The 21,083-nt window shown below is 32.2% G+C and overlaps 1 protein-coding gene across 3 annotated transcripts in view; it reads left to right on the forward strand.

Annotated features, from left to right (window-relative positions):
* Window positions 1-21,083, forward strand: part of LOC135846618 (uncharacterized) — a 96,599-nt gene that overhangs the window by 1,856 nt on the left and 73,660 nt on the right. The window contains exon 1 of one of the 3 annotated variants that reach the window (XM_065365819.1): window positions 3,622-3,937. The exons of the other annotated variants lie outside the window; for them this stretch is intronic. The gene's annotated coding sequence lies outside the window, so the exon portion shown is untranslated. Of the gene's footprint in view, window positions 1-3,621; window positions 3,938-21,083 lie in introns of those variants that run through there. 3 annotated transcript variants of the gene reach the window in all.

Genomic DNA, 21,083 nt, shown 5'->3' on the forward strand with positions numbered 1-21,083 from the left:
AAAATGAGTGAAATTAGAGTAATTGAATCACTTCTTTTTCATATCAGTTTTTAAAAGTGAAAAAAAATGATTTTGTCTTTGAAGAATGTGTTTTGACGTTTTGAGGGCGAATCAGAATATTTCAAAATACTTAATCAATTACTTAAATCCTTTCTCGTTTTGTTTTTTCACTAAAATTACAGAAATTAAAAGTTGTAAGAATAATTTTTTCAAAATTAATTTTTAAAAATTGTAAGAAAATTGACTACAAATATCACTTTGTAAATGCAAATCTTACATTTTAGTCAGTGCTTAGCTCTTTATTTTCAGGAAATGAGTCGTGAAAAAGTTGATTGAATTTTTCGAGAAAAAGTAAATCTCATCTATAAATGTGGCAAGGGAATCTTTGAATACCCATACGCCGTCCGATTTGAACAAAAAACAAAACCAAGCTAGATCGAAATTCAAAAGTGCGTATCCTAAAACCATCATAACTAAAATGTCAGTTTCTGAAGTTCATTTTTGAATTTGAAAATTAAAAAATTGAAAAATTTTGTTTTAAGGGTGATTTTAAAACCTTTTCAGGAAATACCATAAATATACCCTCTCGACCTTTTTAATTGACAAATCGTTTCATTTCTTTCAAAAATTGTCTTTTTTTGCAAAAAAAAAGAATCAAAAATTTTCGATTTTTTCTCGAAGAATTACTCAAAAAGCTTTGCTATTTTGCCAAAAAGTCTCGCTTTTTAACCAACAATTTTTAAAAAAATATATATAATTTTTCTGGCATTATTCACCAAAAACACATCCTTTTTCCCAAAATTGCTTGTCTTGCATCTGACCAAAAGTTGCCAATAATTGGAGCTTTTTCAAAAAAAATGCTCATTTTCTCATGTCTTGCTTTTTGCCAAAATTGCCAATTACTCTAGCTTCTTGTCAATTAAAAAATTTTACTTTTAGCTAAAATTGGTCAAAAGTTACCACAAAGTTTTTTTTACACCTAAAAAAACGCAAGTCTTGTATTTGAAAGAAAAAATTGCGAAAAATATAATTTCTTTGCCAATGATCCTTGGAAATTGCTGTTTTTTGCTGAAATTGTCAGTTTTGTATTGTGTCAAAATTTGTCAAAAATTCTGATTTTTTTCCAAAAATAGACTAAAAATGTTGATTTTTGCTGAAAAATCCGATTTTTTGACAAAAATTCTATATTGCAATTGAAAATTCTTCTTTTTATAGCTAAAATAATACAAAAATTATCATAAAAGTCTTTTTTTCTTCCCTAAAAAAGTTCAAAAGATTTGGTTTTTGAAAAAAAAATTGCGAAAAAGTGTAATTTCTTTGTCAATAATTTCCAAAAATTGTTGCTTTTTGCTAAAATTGTCAATGTTGATTTTTGTCGAATCAAACGTTTTGGTTTTGGCTGTTTCAAAAATTGATAAACATTCTCGTTTTTCAGAAAAATTGCCAGAAATTGTGGTATTTTTGCAAAATATTCCAAAAAGTCTTACCCTTTTTCTGGAAATTGTTTGAAAGTCTGCTTTTTGTCAAGAACTGCAAAAATTACTATGAAGTCTTGTTTTTTTTACCGATATAAAAATGCAAAAAAATGTCAGTTTTTGAAACAAATCGCTAAAAACAATAATTTCCAAAAATTAATGCCTTCTGCTGAAAATTTCAAATTTTTGTGTTTCGTCAAAAATTTTTCTTTATAGAAAAATTACTAACGATTTTCATTTTTTTCCAAAAATTATCCGATTGTCTGGTTTTTTAGTTAGAAATTGTCAAAAAAGTCCTGAAATTGTCAAGAAGTCCTACTTTTTGCTCAAGTAGTCAAAGTCTTGCTTTTTGTAAAAAATCGTTTGAAATTCTCATTTGAAGAGTGATATTCCAAAACTCGCTTTGTCCATTTTCACAACTTTTCAGGAGAGAGGAAAAACAGTTTCCCTCTAAACGGGTAAATTGGATTTTTAGGCGAGTTTAGCACTTTATTTGGGTGGATTTATGATGTAGGAGTGTAGGTATACACTTCATCCTTTAAATACTGCTGAAAAAAATTTCAATAAAAATGGACAAAGCGCGTTTTGGAACATTATTTTTTTTAAATTTTTTAGTGAATTGGCTATTTAGGTGACTTTAACACCTCATTTTGGTAGGTTGACGATGTAGGAATGTGAGTTAATACTTCATCTACCAGGTACCGCTGAAAACCCAACTTTGACAAAAATGGACAAAGCGAGTTTTGGAATATCACTCTTCATTTGTTAACAAAATTGCTGAGAATTGTCATTTTTTTGCAAAAAATTGCTTAAAAGTTTTACTTTTTTGCAAAAAATTACGATAATTCTCATTTAGTTGCCAAAAATTGACCATAAGCCCAGCTTTTTTATCGAGACAGTTTCAAAATGATTCAACCTTGTGTAACCAAAGGTTACCTACTCAATAAAAGCATCATGCAGAGTTATAAGTGCTGAAGTTCATTTTTAACCTTTCCAGAGTGATTTGAAGTTTCTGATACCCAAGAGGCTCCAGATTTGCTCAAAACTAGTCCATTGGTTCACTTTTCTCACATTTCAATAAAAAATTTAAAAATCGTTCTTGAAACTGTTGTTTTTTAATTTTTGAAAATTCTTCAAAAATAAACTTCAAGCATGTGAAATAAAATTCAAAATTATCACCTTTTCTGTTTTTTTTCGAGAACAAATTATCTACCGAAATTTGGAAAAATACGTATGATTCAGATCAAATTAGATAAAATTATGAAGTGGTGAACTTAATTTCTTGGAATTTATTTTTGAATTGCTTTCTAAGTTTGTGAAATTGAAAAGTGAGTTCATTTTCAAATTTAAAAAATGAAAAAAACATTTTTACCTCTTCTCAGCTTTGTATATATGTAGGTACTTATTACGATGCTTTTGTAAATTGATTTTGAATTTTTTCAGAAACAGAGTCGTGATAAAACTGATCGAATTTTGCGAGAAAATCACAACTTTTAAATCAGCAATTACCCTCGAATCGAAAAAATTAAATCATTTTTTGGACACACTCAATACCACGTTTATCGACCCTTCACCAGCACCAGCACCATGCAGCACCTGAGATTTATAATTATTCTTTCACATACATAGTATACCTAGGACCTACGTAAGGTATTATGCACATTATCAACAAATACACAATTAAGTAAACAGCTAAACACGGCCGCCGCCGCAAAAAAAAAACCTTGTAAAACATATGCGACTACACGACACGTGACTCATCACGTATAGGAAAATTTCGTTCGATATAAATTTTAAAATTACGCTAATTTTTGAATAATTTCTCATTTTAGAGGCCTGGCCTGGCCTAGCTCTGGATGTTTGTCATCGATCATCACTCTCGTCCTTGTTCGATTTTCGTTATGAGAAAAACAACAACATCGATCGGTGCAATTTTTTCGATAAATTCGCGACTGTCGCTGTCTGTGTCCTTCGGAACCATTCGTATTTATTCGATGTCGATGGAAAACTACCTTCTCTTCGAATGGAAATTCAAATTTGCCGGTTAATGCTCGTGCTCTTATTCGATGATCGATCCAGATGATCGCCTCGATTACATCTACGATCATCTCTCGCGAATACGATTGACCGACTAGGACGAGGTATCGAGGGAGGGAAAAACGACTCATGCATTACGAGTCCGTGAACGTGAAATGTGCTTTGCTCGTGCAGTTGTTAAATGAACACGTTGCTATAAACAGTGTCGTTTCGTCGAGCTCTCAATGCGGTTAGTTTTCTCGACCGCGGAGTGAATTTTTTTACGTACGAAATATACGAAATATTACGTTTACGAATAAATTTATATCCGTCGTTGTGTTTTGGATGGTGATTGGTGCTGGTGAATATCGCGGTGTGAAATTTTTTCCTCTGAAGTTTAGGATGAATCATTTTGTGGATTAGGATCCTGAGTCAGCGTATATTATGTAAGTCTACGAATATTATATAGGATTATTTTTACCTACTCATAGATGTCTTGGCAGCGTGATTTTTTTCATCATGTGGAGCCCGGAGCTTGATGTTAATTGCAATTTTTTTGTTTTTGTATGAAATTAACGTTGGGTTTGATGTAATGGGTTTTTATCGATGGGCGTAGTGTTGAATGAATGAGTCGATTTGGAGGTGAGTTTGTTTTGCTCGAAGTGGTTGAAGATGATTCTGTATTTGTAGAGTATTCGATGGTATTGGTTTGATCGAGATGATTCTAAAAATGAGGGAAATGAACATAATTGCAGATAGAAGATATGGTAAGAGGTTTTGGGGTTCATATAAGAGTTTCTATCCAATTTTATCTTGTGGATCAAACGCCTTTGAAGAGGAGGACGAATTTGATATCAGACAGGACTAATCATGTACCAATCTTGTCAATACATGGAGGAGAAAACAGGAGAATCTTTCTTTAGTTTTACACAATTTCATGTTATACTCGTAGACCCGAAGAACTAAAAATTAAAAATAGCATGAGGCCAATTTTTAAAAATTTCCAAAAAAGAAATATCCAATCTAAATCGAGTAAATCTATCTATAGTTTTTGTTTGAAAAATCGTTCAATAAATAAATTCTCTTTAAAAAAGTTATGAGTTGAATTACAGATTGGAAATTTCAAGTTCTGCAATTTTGTTTCTTGCATTTTTTCAGTGAAGATCAATTTTTTATGCTAAAAAAGTGTCATTACAATCTATTTAAAGTTTTCAGACGAATCATAACTTATCAAAAAAATTGATAACTGAAAAGCTTTCAAAAATGAAATTACATTTTTAATATTTCAAATTGGTACTTCATAGCTTCAATTTGATTGCGTTTTTGGAGAGATTTTGGTTCTCTCATCCTCTTCTTCCTTCTCATCACTCCTAAAAAAAATGAAATTTTAAAACAAGTTAAGTACCTATTTCAATAAATTTAATGAATTTTAACGATTTTTTAAAAAGTTTTCAGAACTACTAAATTTTCAAATTTTTAAATTTCCTGCCAACGACTGGGAAAAATTGGCTCGTTCCCTCCTCTTATTCCTTCCCCTCCTCCCAACCCTAAAAAAATCAACTCAGTATCCCAAAAACAATTTTATGATTTTTGATGAATTTTTGACATTTTCAAGTTTTCAAATTCCCTTCCAAAGACTGAAAAACCAGGCTCGTGTCCTCCTATTTTTCCTCCCCCATCTCCTCTCTTCCGCAAAAAAAACATCCCAATCAATTTGATTAATTTTGACAAATTTTTTGAAATTTTCAAAAGTGATTTTCAAGTTTTGAAATTTCCTTCTAAAGACTGGAAAAGTTAGCTCGTGCTCTCCTCTCCATCCTCTTATTCCTTCCCCTTCACCCCCTCCACCCTAAAAAAATCAACTAACCCAACCGTTTTTATGATTTTTGTGAATTTTTGAAATTTTCAAAATCAATATCCCAGAAATTTTCAAGTTTTTAAATTCCTTGCCGAATACTGAAAAAGAAGGCTCGTCGTGTCCTCTCCCCCCCCCACCTTTCCTCTCCCATCCAAAAAAAAACTATCCCAATCAATTTAATCAATTTTTGATTTTCAAGTTTTTAAATTTCCTGCCAAGGACTGGAAAAAATAGCTTGTGCCCTCCCCTTCCCTCTTATTCCTTCTCCTCCATCCCCACCCTAAAAAATCAAAAATCTCAAACAGTTTTATAATTTTTTGTGAATTTTTGAAATTTTTAAAATCAATATTTCAGAAATTTTCTAGTTTTTAAATTCCTTGCCGAAGACTGAAAAATCAGGGTCGTGTCCTCCTCCCCCCCACCTTTCCTCTCCGACCCAAAAAATATCCCAATCAATTTAATTAATTTTGACCTTTTTTGAAGATTTTCAAATTTTCAAGTTTCCTGCCAAAGACTGGAAAAGTTAGCTCGTGCCCTCCTCTCCCTCCTCTTATTCCTTCCCCTCAACCCCACCCCCTAAAATCAACAATCCCAAACAATTTTTTGATTTTTGGTGAATTTTTGGAATTTTCAAAATCAATATTTCAGAAATTTTCAAGTTTACAAATTTCCTGCCGAAGATTTAAAAAGCAGGTTCGCGCCCTCCTCTTCTCCCTCCCCCTCCCGCCTTCCCTCAAAAAAAAAACATCTCAATCAATTTAATTATTTTTGGCGAATTTTTGAAACTTTGTGAAATTTTTAAGTCAATATTTCAACTACTTACTTGTATTTTCAAGTTTTCGAATTCCTCGCCAAAAATTGGAAAATCAAGTCGTGCGGTTGAAATTTTGAATGGTAGAGGAGAAAGGGGGGTTCTTAAACTTATTTAATAACATTTACAATCTCGAAAAAAAAAACAAAATCGTAGAGCATAAAATTGCTTACCTAAAACAGTATGATTAGATTTTTTCAATAGACAGAATTTTTGAGATGCTTTGAGCAAAAATTTGAAAAATTACATTATTTATTAAAATATTTTTTTCTAAGATGTTTTTGAATGATCCACTCTGTACATAGAATAAATTTACCAGCATTACGATAAATTGTAATTGAAAATTGCTACACTTTAATTTTCAGAAAATTTTTGATTTTTTTTTTTACAAATATTGAAAAATGTATTTGAATTGCATCCCTCTTTCAAAACCAAATATTAAGAATTTCAGTTCAACTTTTTTTTTGGGGGGGGGGGGGGTGTTAAAAGGTTACGAAACCGAGAGAAATTCTCTCATTTAGCTTTATTTTGAAACTAAACCAGTCTCGATTTTGGCTGGAGATGGAACGAAGGAGGAGAGAGGAAAATGAGCTTTACTTTGAGACAAAACCTGGCTGAAATTACATTATATTTTTTTATGAAATTGAATTTTTTTGTAAAAAGTGAACTACTTGTAGTGTAGGGCTTCAATTCTAGAAAAAGTTGAGTCTCCCCTACATCTTTTCCTCCTTTCGACATAAGCAACGTTTCAATTGCACAGATTAATTTTTGAAGATCTCAAAAATCGATATTTAAATTTTCAAAAATTTGCTAAAAGTTGAGAAAGTAATTCGACGCAGCTGAAATTTTGATTCAATGAGATCGAAATAATCCAAAAATCTGAAGTTTTTGAGCTGAAAAGTTTTTTAAATTCTGGGATAAAATCTCCCCTTTCTTTTGAAGTATTTTATACGGTATTTTTATAAATAAATTGTGGGTAACTTTTGAACACAAAAAATATTTTTTTTACTTTATGAATTATGAATTTTTGAAAGCTGCATTTGCTTCATTCGGACTGATTTTCTTCTGTGTATTTTCAAGCATTAAAATTGAAAAAAAAAGCTTTTTTGAGTTCTACTGTATTGTTTATATTTTCCTACATTTTCAGAGGGTAAATAAAAAAAATCACTTTGAAAAATTTCAAAAATGCCACAAAATCAGTTTAAAAAATTCCATTTTTAAAGATTTGAAAGTACTGGATATTTTTTTGCAATTTTTATTCGAAATGTTTATTTTTAACCTCCTCTTCCTCGTTTCTTCTCCTTCAGGTAGAAAAATTCGTTCGAACTGCTTCTGTATGACTCATTTTTTTAAAAATGTGCTTTTTTGTCTTGTTTCCCCCTTCTTATCAATCATTATCGTGGCTAGGAATGCATATTGATTATATTTTCTAGAACAGTAGGTAACTCATCAATAATTATTCTCCTCAATTTTTCTAAAAAAAAACAACTTGAAATTTGACAAGCCAAATGCCAATCACCTTTCACGTCAGCATTCTGCATATTCGAAGCACTTGACCTAGGTGTGGTTAAGGGCAAGGTGCAAGTTGGAAAATTATCAGTATCTAATAAAATAGGCTTAACCTTTCATTTTTAGGTCATGATATCATTATAATATACCTCTATAGTAGAAGCTAAGCCTACTAATCTATAAAACAAAAATTTACATAACTCGCTAATGATGAATTCGGAAAAGGAAAAAAAACAACGGCTCAAAATTATACGCAGCTGTACCTGGCAATTTGAAATTTTAGCATAATAACTAATCATAGACTTCGTGCTTGTTTATTCTAAAATCAGCACCTCGCTATACTATACTCGTATAATGCATTTCACACGGAAAAAAAGAAAGAAAGGGAAACATCGTCGCTTCCAATACTTGGAAATCGTGTTGTAAAATATCTTTCGTGTAAATGAGCAATTTTATTCTGATATAGTTTTCATAAACTTGTAAAAAGGTTACATTACATTCTGTGTGTACACCTTTTGCTTTCGCTTCGTAGAATAATTCACCTGTATATATATAGTAAACAAAAAAAAAAAGGAAAACCATCGAGGAAGAAAAGGGTTATGGTGGAAAAAACTGCGGAATTTTTTTTATTTGTTATCGTCATGTCATAATAATATAATTTCTGCGTAGGTATATTTTCTATTTACGTATAAATTGTGTTTGTGCCTGCTATATAAGTTAACAATTCACGTTGAAAAAAAAGGCTGATTTTGATAGTAAAGCAATAGGTAAGAGGTGTGTGGGGATGTACGATCAATATGCGGAGATGGGTTTCAAAATTATGTAACAAAATATTTATGGTAAAATGGGATTTGAAAATCGAGAACCTTCATTCATTCTACCGTTAATCGACTTATATACTCCAGGTATGAGGATTAAAGTCATCGTAATTCGTCGTTTTTTTTCTCTTTTTTACTCCGCAGTGTTGGCGGTTGACGAGCAATTAAAGAATCATTTCGAACGAATTTATTGTTCCGGATCACATAATATGTACCATTTGTGGGGGGTATGGCACTCGAAAGATAACAACGATGGTGGCTTTATCGATGAATTCGGTCGTTAAATTTGTAGCATGTATAGGATACTTTGAATTTACGTATGATTGAAAGTTGAAACGGTGACGTAAAATTTATTATTATTATCGAGTGCCTTTTTTGAAAAGTGTTTTGTTATCTGTAAGACTGGCGGAGATTGAGAGAGATAATTTGCTCCTCGTCGTAAGATTCGAATGAGGTAGCTGGATGAAGCAGATGGTTAGTTAAATGAGATAATCAAATGAATACATCTACTCGTCGTCGTGTAGATATAGGGATCCATTTTTTGAGAAGCATTGTAAAACATGATCAGATTTAGCCTAATTTTGTTCAAGTGACGTGCATAAAAAAAGAACGACGTCTTTTTAAAATTTTCCATAGTCTTGGTTAAGATTTGGAGTATTCGTACATATAATGATGAAGCAAAAGCCCACTTGAAGGAAAAGAAACATTCTATCCTGAAATTAATGCACAGTGGAGTCAGCCAACTGCATAATTCCTGGAAAATTATTGTCCTCTCTATCTTTCTTCTACATGTCCTTACTTTTTTTTTTTTTTTTTGAAAAGTGGGTAGTTTCAACTTAATGATGGATTAATGGAATTGTTACCTGCCAGGAGAATGGCTCTATTGTATCCATCTTTTTACTTCCGCGAAAATGAATAATTATTCAAAATACGACAACACTGACTCTAAGAAGTGATAAATCAGAGGATTGATGTGTACAGAAGTCGACTGCAGATGAGTTTCAATAGCTTGTGCATGAACTAAAAAGTGTCCGGATTGATTTTACGAGGTTTACTTGGAATAATATGTTGATTCTTGATTTTTATTTTTCAAGTAATTGGTAATCTTTAATGCTGAAATCTTGTGACAAATTGTTTCATCTTGGAAAAACTTCTCTTATGTTATATTTTTATTGATTTGTCTCTTCCTTGAACAGATACGCTGTGCAACTATTTAGAATTTTCATTGGTCGATGGGGATGAGTCAGTTTGACTCATCTACGAGTCGATCGCTTCCACTTTGAAGGGCCTCTTCGAAATACTCGATTAATGACACCCCTCCCCCCCCCCCCGTCACTCAAAAAAAGGATGAAAACTGAATAAAGCTATTAATATTTGAATATCGACAATTTTGTAATTTTCTCCATAAAATGTAATAATTTAACAACTGGTTTAACTGCAGGTTTTTTTTTGGTATTTCCTTCCTTGGGAGGGGGGAGGAGGGCGCTAAATTGAATTGGCAAGTCCCCAATTTTTTATACCCTTCTGCCTCTGTGTTTTGAGAAAAAAAATCGAAGTACCTAAATTTTGATCACTTTTTTTTGCTCTTCAAGTAGTGTTCCATAACTTAAAAACTTCTGTGGAAACCTTGATCGACTTTGTGTTTTGATAGTTTTAACCTAAAAAAAGTTCAAAATTTTTTGAAAAAATTACTAAAATTGATTCTATTTTTTAGTTTTTTTTTTCAGATTCTTTCATTTTTTTAGCTTTTATGACAATTTTTTGATATTTTCAAACTTTCCTGGGGGGGGGACTGCGTCGTCACCACAAAAAAACCCTGAGGTATACGTAGATAGCATGACAAAACTGTGTGAAGATTTAATGGTCACCATAAACTAGACTAAATTCGTTCGCGAATGATTTGCTCAAAAAAGATGAATTATTCGCAAACGACTGAATCACTCTGAAATCAAATCATGAAAAAAGAAAACGCACATATCATCATTATCTATAAAAAAAATATAATAATAATGCGAATGATTCGTTCGCGAACGACTTGCTCAGATGAAGGAAAATCGTTTGCGAACGAACGAATCACTGAAAAATCAAATTAGATGTGGATGACATGACGAATCAGTGGGTACAATAATTTTACATTTTAATCGTATTCGTATCATAAAAAATTACATTGTGTTGGTTCGCGAATGATTTGCTCAAAAACGATAAATCATTCGCAATCGACTGAATCACTCGGAAATCAAATCATGAAAAAAAAAGAAAACGATTCATCTTCATTTATCAAAAAAAAAAAAAAAAAAAAAAAAGGTGAATGATTCGTTCGCGAATGACTTGCTCAGATGAAAAAAAATCGTTTGGGAACGAACGAATCACTGAAAAATCAAATTTGATATGGATGTCATTACAAAACAGCAGGTACAACTTTAAATTTTAATCTATCATCAGAAATTACATTGTTTTCGTTCGCGAATGATTTGCTCAAAAAAGATGAATCATTCACAAACGACTGAATCACTCAGAAATCAAATCATAAAAAAAGAAAACGAATCATATTTATCTATTAAAAAAAATAAAATAAAAAATAATGCCAATAATTCGTTCGCGAACGACTTGCTCGGATGAAAAAAAATCGTTTGGGAACGAACGAATCACTGAAAAATCAAAATTAGATATCGATGACGTAACGAAACAATAGGTACAGTTTTATATTTTAATCATATCATTGAAAATTACAGTGTGTTCGTTCGCGAATGATTTGCTCAAAAACGATGAATTATTCGAAAACGACTGAATCACTTGAAAATCAAATCAGATAAGATAAGATAAGATAATACACTACGAAACCAAACAAAACAGTTTTATCGATTTTGATCAATAATCATTGCGAATGATTCGTTCACGAACGACTTGCTCAGATAAGAAAAATCGTTCGCGAACGAATGAATCACTAAAAAATCGAGTCAAGTGCAGATGCCAACACGAAACACGACAGTTTCAATCCTAAAATAAAAATCAAGACGTGATTCGTTCGCGAACGATTTGCTCAAAAACGATGAATCACTTGAAAATCAAATCATATAAGATAATACACGACAAAACGATAAAACAAAAAAAAACATTTTTATCGATTTTGATCAATAATCATTGCGAATGATTCGTTCACGAACGACTTGCTCAGATAAGAAAAATCGTTCGCGAACGAATGAATCACTAAAAAATCGAGTCAAGTGCAGATGTCAACACGAAACACGACAGTTTTGTATTCCTATAATAAAAATCTAGAAGCGATTCGTTCGCGAACGATTTGCTCAAAAACGATGAATCATTCGAAAACGACTGAATCACTTGAAAATAAAATCAGATAAGATAATACACGACAAAACAAATGAAAACATTTTTATCGATTTTGATCAATAAACATTGCGAATGATTCGTTCACGAACGCCTATCCTATAATAAAAAACTAGACGTGATTCGTTCGCGAACGATTCGTCTTTACGAATGATTCATTGGGGGGGGGGGCAAAACCTAATTGAATCGAGACTTCTAGAGTTCAAGATCGAGACAGTAAAATTCTTGAAGTGAAAATAAACGAGAACGAGTCGATTTTTCGCTCCTGCAGGTTGGGCGGGAGAAGGGTAAATACTTAATGTTTTCGTTGAACAACTCCTCTTTGCACCAGCTGGCGGATTAAAATTCATATTTGTGATTGAAAAAAAATGCGTTTGGTAAAATAAACTTTCAAAGAAGGCTAACTTACAATAAAAAATCTCCCAAAAAAATGATGAATACGTAGTTGAAATCGTTTCAAAAATAATAAAATGGCGAATGTATCGTGGAAATAAGGTCATTAAATTCCCATTGAATAACTTCAGTAGGCGTAAACAACACGCACAAAAAATTTTATTAGAAAATGAACCAATCAATCTGTAGATACCCATTACCTCAATCAGCCTCTCTCCTCCCCTCTAACTTCCTTTTCCAAACACAGACCTCACTTTTTGAAACACCTATAGACCACCTAAAGGTAGTACATACATATTTTGGAGATAAAAAATACACGTAAACTCGCATGTACACATAAATGCATGGATCATAACATGCATATTAAAATATGGCGGAACATATGGCAAAAACATGTTCATAAATACAATGCAGAAGCTGTCGCTGTGACGGTAGGTAATTGTGCTACTACCAAAGGTATGTTTTGGCGGAAAATAGGTACAGATTAAAACAAAAAAGAGTGAGAATGGGAGAAGTTTACACACGCTTGTGTTTTGATTATGCAGGGAATCGTGTACCGCACGGTTAGCAAATTCCCACGATGTTACATATTTTTGAAACATACTTTAGACACATACACATTTGTTCATTTAGTACCTACCTACCTCTATATACAGTACATGGAAACGATGTGGATGTATCGTGTGTAGTATATGTTGGTTTTCATTTTATTTTTAGGAAAGATTCTTACGGGACTACGGGTTAGGCAACGGAAATAGTACCTAAGTAGATTAACTGGTTATGAGGGTAATGCGATATCAAATTGAAATGTGTCCATAAACCGAGATACGTAAATGTATACGACTTTATACCTACATTTTTATATCGAGGTAGACGAACGAATACAGAGAGAAATAAGCAATACAGCATGTAAAATGAAAGAAGGATGCGCGAAGATGACCTCGAGAACAGTATCATTTGGAAAAAAAAGAAAAAAAATTCTTTCTTTAAAACATGGTGTGGTATTGGTATAGCTTTTAAATTAATGAAATTTCGCCAAATAACAACAACAAAAACGACATCGGGGCGTCTGCAATAATCCTGTTCTGCTTTTACTATACTTGTAAGTATACGAGTAAGCTGTTGTGTTATCCAAAATGAACACAAATGATGGTTATTTTTCAAACGACAGACAGACAGTTTAAAAAAGAATATTCTTTTGGTCACCAAGAACAATACCGAGGTACCTATATAAATACACAAGTTGAAAATAAAAGATGATTTTTCCCGGAATACATTTCATCACACTGCGTAGCATAGGTGCCTTTGTCTGGCCTGGTGCAGCATTCAGCTCGCGTATATAATGGCAATTGTATCGGCGAATTTTGAAAAATGCTCTTCATTCCAAGTGATTTTCTAGTAAATGAAATACCACTTGTAAGCGTGCGTCTGTGCAAGTCAACAACCTTTGGTTGGTTGTTATACCGTATAGAGCTGTATGACGAAGTGGTGTCCTTGTTCCAAGTCATCTCGTGTGTACGTACAAAATGATAGAGGAAGTTGAATAGTGTTTTTTTTTTACTTATACAATTTTGAATCGAATTGAAGCGAAAGTTAAAAGCTGAAGTGACTCTTTAGGTTTTCTTTTTTTATTGTTAGGTAAAATAATCATATTGAATTCAAGAAAAGTTTTTTATGATAATGAGTGAAGAACGTTTTATTTTACACTTTTTCTTCCTTTTCCAGCCCCCTTCCCCCCAAAAATATGCGATCTGAAATATTTTTAGATCGAAGGTTATTTTACTTGCTTCGCCTCATTCGCTGGCGAATTTAAAGTGATAAAATCCAGTTTTGGATTTATTGCGAATTTTTGAAATTCAATACTTACCTATTTTTTTTCAATAAAATAATCCAGAGACTCCAGAGTGAATAATTATTTTATTTCACCCCCTCCCTCCCCCCCGATTATTTCGAAGACTACCAATAGCGAGTTTTGAATTCATTCCAGAAATTTTAAATTGCTGTGGAAGGATCAAAAAGTGATTTTTTATGAATTATATTTTTATCCAAACAAAATGATTTCGACTTCTCTCCTCTCCTATGTAGAAAACTCGCCAATTTTGAGCCATTATCGAGCCTACAGCGAGTTTTCAATTTTCTGAAAATTGAGCAAAAACTGGAAAAAGACTGAAAAAATTATTATTGGAATATTTATATAAAAATTTCGTAACAATCTTGAAACTTGAATAATTTTTCAATAATTGTAGAAAATTTGTTCCGGTCAGGTATGACATCAAATGGAACCTTCTGAACTGGCACACATCGATTTGAACGAAATCGAGCCAGATCAAAAGAGCAAGTTTTGAAACCCTCCAGACCTAAATTTTAAGCACTAAAATTAATTTTCGGATTTTTGGCAAATTTTTGAAAATTTGAAAAAATTGAAAAAACCATTTTTAATGGTGATTTTGTCCGCAATATCCTCCCCCTCCCCTCCCCTTCAAAAAAATAGTGATCAAAAGAGCACGTTCTTAAAATCTTTTGACCAAAGTTTCAAGTGCCTGCGTTTCACTTTTAAATAATTTTTAACAAATTTTTGAAAATTTCATGGTTCTTTTTTACGCAATAAATTTTTGCTCCCTACCATATCGAAAGCTACCAGTTTTAAGTACCTAATTCTTGAGACTTTAGAAAGTTTTCGACTTTCTCGTACTTCAAATTGCTCTAGAAGGATTAAAATGATCAAAAATGAACTTTAGTACCTCTAACTTTGGGTGAAGCATATTTAGACACCAAATCTAGATCGTTTATTTGGGCATTTACAAATCCTTAGAAGAATTTTCAAAATTTGTATGGAGAAAACTGAATGTTCACCTACCTCTTAAAAAATCGAAAAAATTACGAAACATTTTCAATTTTTTTAAATTACATATTGAAAAATTTTTCTTGGGGAAGTATCAGGACATGCTCTTTTTTGATGAAACTAATAATGTAGTCCAAATTGGAAGGTGTTAGTCGCCAAATATCTTCTCTCAACATTTTTGAAAATTTTACAGAACTGTAATAGTCCGGCATATGACAATAGGAGTAATTGCACCCCCCCCCCCCGCCGATCCTCCGGGACAACTTTTTTCTTAAAGGGGACATCCTAAGGAACATTTTAAAGCAAACTTGCCAAAAAAAAAAGTTGGCCTTACTTACAAAATGGCGGCCATTTTGATTGACAGGTCAGCCGAAATCGCAGATTTTGCGTTCCAACATAGGACTTGCACGAAATTTTTCAAACCTTACAAAGGTAGATCGAAAGATCATGAAAACATTTATCACCTGTCAAAATTTCAAGTGCTAAAGTTCGTTTTTCGATTTTTGGTGAATTTTTGAAAATCCAATTTGGGCCAAAAAGGAGGGAAAAAATCAAAATTTTACTAAATTGACCAAGAAAGCTGAAATTTGGGATATACCCTATTCTCGACATGCCAAATCGATTGGAAACGGTTTCAAACCGTTTTGAGCAGTTCTGGAGCCTCCAGCAGATTTTTGAAACTCGAAATTCCCACAAAATTCCATCAAATTGGAGTTGTAAAGCTGAAATTTATTCTAAAAACTAATTTCAATACGCTACGAAGTACTGCAAATGTATTTCAAGTCGTTTTGGAGCCTCGAGCGACTTTTTGAAAATTCCTGAAGCCTCCAGCAGATGTTTGAAACTTTAAATTTTCACAAAATTTCATCAAATGGAGATGGAAAGCTAAAATTTACTCTACACTCCAATTTTAACACCCTCTAAAGACGACTTCAGGTGGGTTCAAGTCATTTTAGAGCCTCCAGCGACTTTTTTGAAAATTACTGAAGCCTCCAGTAGATTTTTGAAACTTGGAATTTTCCCAAAAATTTCATCAAACTGAGATGGAGAGTCGAAATTCATTCTGCAAACCAATTTCAATACGCTACGAAGTTGACTGCTGGTGGATTTCAAGTCGTTTTGGAGCCTCCAGCGACTTTTTGAAAGGTTATATGGCCTTTTTTTGGAAAATTGAAATTTCCTAAAAGTAGCTGGAACCTGTCCTAAATTACAGCAAACAAGACTATCTCTCCAAATAGACCCAAATTCAATGACCTTCTGAAATCCAAAAATTTATAACCCTACTTAAAAACACCAACCTAATAAACCAAATCTAAACCCTTCTATCCACGGGTGTAATAATCCTGCAATTATAAACACCAAAAAAAAAAAAAAAATTCAAAAATCTACTGGAGGCTCCAGTAATTTTCAAAAAAGTTGCTGGAGGCTCCAAAACGAATCAACTGATTGAAAGTTCATAAAACCTGTTGATCGTATGATCAAATAATCAATTAATGGAATTTTCGGTGGTTCGGTTTGATCCAAAATAAAATTTTCCTTGAATTTCAATATACTTATTTGATTTTTCAGTGATCCATTCGTTCGCGAATGAATCATTCACAATTTTTATTGATGGATAATTTTACGTCAATTTTACTGATTTTCCGATGAATTGACGCTTTTCTCTGGAAAACTGGACACCCTGTAGATATCTAGATACCTAAGTTGAAATATTTATCAAGTTTAAACACCTGTTAACTTATTCATAATTTGTATTTTTCTTTTTTGTTACAGGTGAGTACAAATTTTCATCGTAAAAATAATTGAATGACGTTTAAGGAAGTAACAACTGGGGTGAGTAATTCATTTCATAATTCTTTATGGAAAGTCTCACGTTTGAGTTGGAGAGATAGAGGAGAAGAGGGTTGAGAAGCACCTTTAATATTGAAATAATTTATTCAATTTTGAAATTTATTTGAAACTACTCTTCGCCTGAAAACATAGGGATGGAAATATGTGCTTTGTATTTGGTGGTCCTCACAAAAGTTTTGGCGATAAACTCGAGTTTCTCGAAGCATAAACGAATGTGTTTCAATTCATGTTATAAATTTTCACTCAATTTTTTAAATTTTTTCGAAGGGGAGGAGAGTATGATTTTCAAAAAAAATTGTTTTTTATTTTCTGAAAGCTGACAGATTTCTCTGAATCAACGTCTGCGTTGATTGATGGCAAATAAATAACAGTTAAATACCGTATGCTTACACTCGTCAGCATTTTCGAGAATTTCACGTACCGTGTCAACGAGTTGGAAAAATTTTCTGTAGTTTTTGACAAATCCACACGATTATTAACGATTACGTACGTGTTTATTCGTCTTATCACGCGAGCTCTGGTCGAGCTTTTCATTTTCTTTGGCTTATTTGGAAACGCCGTTACGTATACTCAGAATAATACTGTAAACACACCATTATACTTACGATGTTGTGTATTTTTGATAATATTCGTATAGTTAAGTCGTCATACACATGAGCATTGAGCTGAAGTATTACGTATGTACTAACTCAACTTACGTGTTTTATTTCGGATAAATTTTTCGTGTATTGTTACGTGACCTGTCTCAGTTCAACTTATACGAGTAGACCACACTATCTTCCATATACTTTAATCCTTAGGGGTACAGTTTATCGTAATGATCTCGTTCGAGCTTTTTGAATAAAATATGTGTACGTATAGTTCTCCAGCATTTTAAATTAAATTAGGTACTTATATATTCGTTTGCAAAATTATAAGTAAGAGCAAAATGAACACGAGCATCAGTACGAAAAAGTTTAAATTATTAGCCCGGACTAAGTAATATTTCGAGTGGGAAAAAGTTTTCTGTTTTTTGCTTTTGTGTGTGTTTGTATTTGTGAAGCGGAAGTCGTACGTAGAATATGTTATCGCTTTGTTAGGTACTCGTATTAAGGTGCCCCTCTATTCAGCTACCTCTACCTGTTCTGTACTTTTAACCTGTGTGGTGATAAAAGTTCACCCAAGTTAACTGAAAACGTAGGTACTCGTCTACTCGTATATAAGCGAATTGTTTTTCTTTCCGGTTGTTAGGTTCAACTAGGTATGATTGGAAAGAACACTATAAGAGAAGGGGTTAGAATCGGAAATGATGGAGCTGGGTCATTTATTTTTCATATCGTAATAGATACTCTCGCTCGTAAAGTATATTTCGGTGTGGAAGCTTTTCACAGTAAGCGAGGAAAAAATATGATGCGAAACGAATGATAACGAAGAAAAATCTATGTAGGAAATAGAAATGAGATAAAGTTTGATGAATGAAAGGAGACGATGGTGTGTAAAATACGTATTAGATTAGTGTAGGGAAAATCGCATTACATTTTACAGTCTTCAAAGTTTTGTGCCTTAGTACCTACAGTAAAGTGGGTTCCTCAAATCTATACATGAAGAGTGATATTCCAAAACTCGCTTTGTCCATTTTTATCAAAGTTGGGTTTTCAGTGGTACCTGGTAGATGAAGTATTAACTCACATTCCTACATCATCAACCTACCAAAATGAGGTGTTAAACTCACCTAAATAGCCAATTCACTAAAAATTTAAAAAAAAATAATGTTCCAAAACGCGCTTTGTCCATTTTTATTGAAATTTTTTCAGCAGTATTTAGTGGATGAAATGTATACCTACACTCCTACATCATAAATCCACCCAAATAAAGTGCTAAACTCGCCTAAAAAGCCAATTTACCCGTTTAAAGGGAAACTGTTTTTCCTCTCTCCTGAAAAGTTGTGAAAATGGACAAAGCGAGTTTTGGAATATCACTCTTCACATGTTTTGCACCCTTTTTTGGAAATTAAAAGAGTTTCGCATTTTGGTTTTTTAGCAATGGCTTTTTAGATCACGCAGATATGATATAAGAAATATTTTTTTGTCTTTATGATTTCGTTTTTTTTCGAAACGTGGTTGTCATAGGAAATTTTCTCATAATTTCGATAAATGATGTGAAATCAATAATTTATTTAAGCATTGTGGCTGCCCTAATCTCTGTTAGATTGAAGTGCCTCGAAGGATTTAAAAAATAGAATTGGCTCCTAATTTCAAAAACGAGGGGAGGGGATGAAAATTTTGATTTCAGCTCCAAATGATCTAATTGATGCTACATATGTGAAGTATCGGTTGGGGAGGGGGGAGGGGAAGGTGAGACAGAATATCAAGTTGGTTTTTGGATCTGACTCTCCCTATCCCTAACACAGGTCACTTTTCAATTATCTCAGTCATAATTCTCGACTTTCCCTCAAAAAATTGTTCGAGTTATTTGAATTATGGATTCAGAAGCTCATTTTTAGATTTTTTTATCCCATAATGTGAAACTGAGTTGAAATGCTGAATTTATTTTGAAAAATTATCAAGTGAACAATTAAGTATCGATGAGAAAAAAATCGTCCAATATTTAAACGCGGGAAAAACATACAATGTGAAAAAAATGTTGAAAAATGATAATTAATCGAATAAATAAACATTGCTCATCGGGCAATTTTTTCTAAATTCCCCATTAGAAGTTTTTTCTCTTGAATAGATGCGATAATATGATTAATTACCATCGCATTTTTTTCATCTTTTGGGAAATTTCAATATTTTAAACGTCGATGACAGAAAAATGGAAATTCAAGTCAGTGATGGCTGATGACCAAAATTTCTCACTCTATGTTTTGATTTCGCCCCCAGTTTTTTTTCAAATCTGTATCCATTGCAACCTTTCAACAAAAGAAGTAATTTAAGATGCTCATTCTAAGAATTTAAGATTTAACCTGGAATTGGATAAAAATTTTGTTAGGTAGTGATTCGGAGATTTTATCAAAATGAGTTTCTTACCATCTGCAAAAATTTTCTTCGATTTTCAAATTTTCCTAATGGTCAAATTTTTTCAAATTCGTGTAATTTTTGTAAAAAATTCCAGTTTTCTTCACTTTTTTTGTAAACTTTACCAATTTTTTGCAAAATTTAGATCTATCTTGGCAAAATTTGCCTAATTTTTATAAAATTATATCAATTTTTAAAAACTTAATCAATTGCAAAAATTTGTTCAATTTTTTTAAACTGTACTCACTTACTCAGTTTTTGAAAAATTTGTTCATTTTTTGTAAAATTTACTCAATTTTTATAAATAATCATTTTTTGTAAACTTTTTTCTCATTTTTTTGTAAAATTTGCTCATTTTTGTAATAATTTAGATCAAGTTTGGCAAAGTTTGCCTAATTTCCATAAAATTTGATCAATTTTTGATAAATAAAATTCACTCATTTTTTGTAAAATTTAGATCAATTTTTCAAAAACCTGATCAGATTTTGTAAAATATGCCAACTTTTTGTAAAATTTGCTCAATGTTTGTACAATTTGATGAACTTTTGTCGAATTTAAAACAATTTTTCAAAAATTTCATCCATTTTTGCAAAATTTTTTTGTTTTTGTAAGTTTTGCTAGATGTTTTGCTCACATTTTAAAATTTGCACAATTATTGTAAGATTCTTCTATATAGGGGTTCCAAAAATATTAATTGTTTTTCATGAAATGGTTTTGTGGAGTTGAAGTAACTGTACGTATTATGCCTCCCAAATTTGAGTTTTTGTATGAAAACTTTTTTTTTTTTTTTTTGAATTTTCAACAGAGGGAATTTCTTACAAGGGAACCTATTGAGGTGCCACACTCCGATTTGAACGGGACCGCGATTTTTGGAAAGAGCATAGTCTAAAACCCCCAAAACCAAATTTTCAGCTGCCCAAGTTCATTTTTCGATTTTTGGCGAATTTTTGAAAATTCAAAATTGACTGTTTTTGGCGATTTGTGCTTTTTTTAAAAAAAAAAATACGTACTTGATCAGTAAAAATGGTCAAAATAAGTCCCGAAACTAATATTAATTACCCAAATCCAAATTTTACCATTTCCAGCCATTCTGGAGCCTCCAGCGCGATTTTTCAATTTCTCCAGAATTTTGAATTTGCTCCAGAAGGCGTGAATAAGTAGTTGGG

The sequence above is a fragment of the Planococcus citri genome, chromosome 5 (assembly GCF_950023065.1).
Source record: "Planococcus citri chromosome 5, ihPlaCitr1.1, whole genome shotgun sequence".
Lineage (NCBI taxonomy): Eukaryota > Metazoa > Arthropoda > Insecta > Hemiptera > Pseudococcidae > Planococcus > Planococcus citri.